Source organism: Lathyrus oleraceus, chromosome 7 (genome assembly GCF_024323335.1).
Source record: "Lathyrus oleraceus cultivar Zhongwan6 chromosome 7, CAAS_Psat_ZW6_1.0, whole genome shotgun sequence".
Lineage (NCBI taxonomy): Eukaryota > Viridiplantae > Streptophyta > Magnoliopsida > Fabales > Fabaceae > Lathyrus > Lathyrus oleraceus.
This window is the reverse complement of record NC_066585.1, coordinates 530,358,656-530,361,825: the sequence shown is the minus strand read 5'-3', so window position 1 is coordinate 530,361,825 and position 3,170 is coordinate 530,358,656. Positions and strand designations below refer to the sequence as shown.

The window sequence follows — 3,170 nt, the reverse complement described above, 5'->3', positions numbered from 1 at the left end:
TGTTTTACCTTATTACTGCGCGTTTCCTCCTTCTACGTTTGTTTCGACCATGATAGCGGATGCAATAGGAAATTGACGGTTGGTTTTTAGTGACCATGATAGCGGATGTAATGGGTTATACGACCTATGAACATATGATTTTGTGTCAACACCAGTATCATTAGAAACCTAGGTCCGAATGTGTTTGAACTCTTCTGAAATTGTTTTTTGTTTATTCTAATTAGTAATGGATAATACATGGATGTCTTCCAATCGATTGTCGAGAGAGTACGAGAATGGGGTATCAGAATTCGTTAAGTTTGCCGTTGCGCACGCCGAATACCCCAGTAGAATGATATGTCCTTGCTTGGGTTGTTGTTATGGGAAACGGGTTGACGCAGTTCAGTTGACATCGCATCTAATGAGGCATGGAATTGATCGAAGTTATACATGTTGGAATTTGCATGGTGAGAAAAGTAACGATAATGTTGAACCGGGGGATAGTACGACCTATGCCTCAAACTATAGTGGCGCAGATACATACGATTTTGATCGAGTTGAAGAGATTGCAGAAGCACTTGAAGGAGATCTTAAGGATTGTCCCGAAATGTTTGAGAGGTTGGTAAGTGATGCAGAGAAACCTTTGTATGATGGTTGCACTAAATTCACAAGATTGTCTGCGGTATTAAAGTTGTACAACTTAAAGGCGGGCAATGGGTGGTCGGATAAAAGTTTCACAGAGTTATTAGCCCTTTTGAAAGATATGCTTCCTGAGGATAATGTTCTTCCCAATCGAACATATGAGACCAAAAAGATGTTGTGCTCTATTGGCATGAGCTATGATAAGATACATGCATGTCCAAACGATTGCGTTTTGTTTCGAAATGAGTATGCATCGTTAAATGAGTGTCCTAAATGCGGTGTCTCGCGATATAAGAACAAGTTGTCTCCAGCAAAAGTCTTGTGGTATTTTCCTGTTATTCCGAGATTTAGACGCATGTTTCGTAGTGAAACCGATTCAAGACACTTGACCTGGCATGCAGATGAAAGAATTATAGATGGAAAGTATCGACATCCGGCAGATTCACCACAGTGGTTGAAAATTGATAATGATTATCCTGAATTTGGAGAAGAATCAAGAAACCTTCGCTTGGCATTATCTACTGATGGAATGAACCCACACGGTATCCAGAGTATCTCACACAGTACATGGCCTGTGATTATTATGATTTATAACCTACCTCCATGGCTATGTATGAAGCGTAAGTACATGATGTTGTCTATGTTGATTTCTGGACCTAAACAACCAGGGAATGACATAGACGTGTACTTGAAGCCCTTAATAGAAGATTTAAAGATTTTGTGGGAGACCGGTGTGGAGGTTTATGATGGATATAGGAAAGAAAGTTTCAACTTGAGGGCGATGTTGTTTGGCACAATTAATGATTTTCCAGCATACGGAAATCTATCAGGGTATAGCATAAAAGGTCAATGTGCGTGTCCTATTTGTGAAGATAAAACAGATTGGAAGCGCTTGGAGTTTGGTCAGAAGAATGTCTTTCTCGGTCATCGGAGATTCTTAAATTCAAATCATCACTACCGTGGATGGAGAAAGGCGTTCAATGGAGAGACAGAGAACTTAGTGAAAAAGGTACAGGTCAAATGATTTTAATTGTTTTCTTTATTACAGGTAAAATGACTTTTATGATTTTAATTGTTTTTACATTTGTCATCTGATTTTAATTGTTTTCTTTATTACAGGTAAAATGGCTATTATGAAGTCAATCATTCGTGCAAGAGACAAGGGTGTAAAATTTGAAGTACATTGGAGTGCTGAAGACCAACTAATTTTTTTTCATCAGGCTTGTGTCTCAATAGAGGATGGGTATCTACCTAAAGTTACTTTTGTAGTGATCCAAAAGAGACATCACACCCGTCTCTTTCCTGTCAACCCCAAAGAGACCGATAGAAGTGGAAATATTATGCCAGGTTTTTTCAATATATTTCTCAACGCAGCTGGTATATATTATCATTTGAATTTATCACTTTTTACTGATTTTGTTGTTCTAAATTGTCAAAGGAACCGTGGTAGACACCAGCATTTGTCACCCTAGGGAATTTGATTTTTACCTTAACAGCCATGCAGGAATTCAGGTAATATTAGCTATGTCATTTAACTTTATGCCATTGTTTACTATTTGTTGCTCAATCGCCTTTTGACAGTTCTGTGTTATTTGCATTTGGACGTGTTCTTTTTGCAGGGGACTAGTCGACCAACGCATTATCATGTGCTGTATGATGAAAATAAATTCACTGCAGACCAGCTACAGAGTTTGACCAATAACTTGTGCAGGGGACTACTCGATCTGTCTCAATAGGTTTGTTACTGGATTCCCTTTGCTTGTTTTTGTTTTAGGCTATACAAAACTTTAGTTTAACAAAAATGTTATCTTGTATGCAGTTCCTCCTGCCTATTATGCACACTTGCTATTATTCATCATGGGTGGATGGGCGTTATTTTGTTTAGTATTGGTTAGAACTACTAGACAGCTTTTGGATACAGTGGTCACTGGGTGTTGGTTGCTATGGATCTTTCGAGACTAATAGTGTATATTGTTGTTGTACTTTTACTAAATCATGAATATGTTGTTGTATATTGTTGATCAAAGAATCATATATTAATGTTGTATATATGAAGGATTAATGTTGTATATAAATGGATTCATGTTGTATATATCAATGGATTAATGGTGTATAACATTGGATTAAAGGATGAATTCAATATTAATTTTACACTTTTGCAGCATGCGAACAGGTTACCAATTAAATATCCACTGTTTTTCAAACAAATTTTTTTAAAATAACTAACACTTTAGAGGGCGCTTTTTCCTGAAAGCGCCCTCTAAACACTTTACATTGACAACTTTAGAGGGCGCTTTTTCCTGAAAGCGCCCTCTAAACACTTTACATTGACAACTTTAGAGGGCGCTTTTTCCTGAAAGCGCCCTCTAAACACTTTACATTGACAACTTTAGAGGGCGCTTTTTCCAGAAAGCGCCCTCTAAGGTGTCCCTTTATGGACCACTCCAGATGGCGCTTTTTTCTGAAAGCGCACTATAATGTGGCCACTTTAGACAGCGCTTTCTCCAGGAAAACAAAGCGCTGTCTTTACCTATGCCAGCGCCACTTTA

General features: G+C 38.0%; 1 long non-coding RNA gene across 1 annotated transcript; it reads left to right on the top strand.

Moving 5' to 3' along the window:
* Nucleotides 1-1,839: 1,839 nt before the first annotated feature.
* On the top strand, nt 1,840-2,686 carry LOC127100332 (uncharacterized). The gene is made up of 4 exons (XR_007794405.1): nt 1,840-1,968; nt 2,060-2,133; nt 2,241-2,357; nt 2,441-2,686. It is a non-coding gene; the product is annotated as an uncharacterized LOC127100332 (long non-coding RNA).
* Nucleotides 2,687-3,170: the final 484 nt, after the last annotated feature.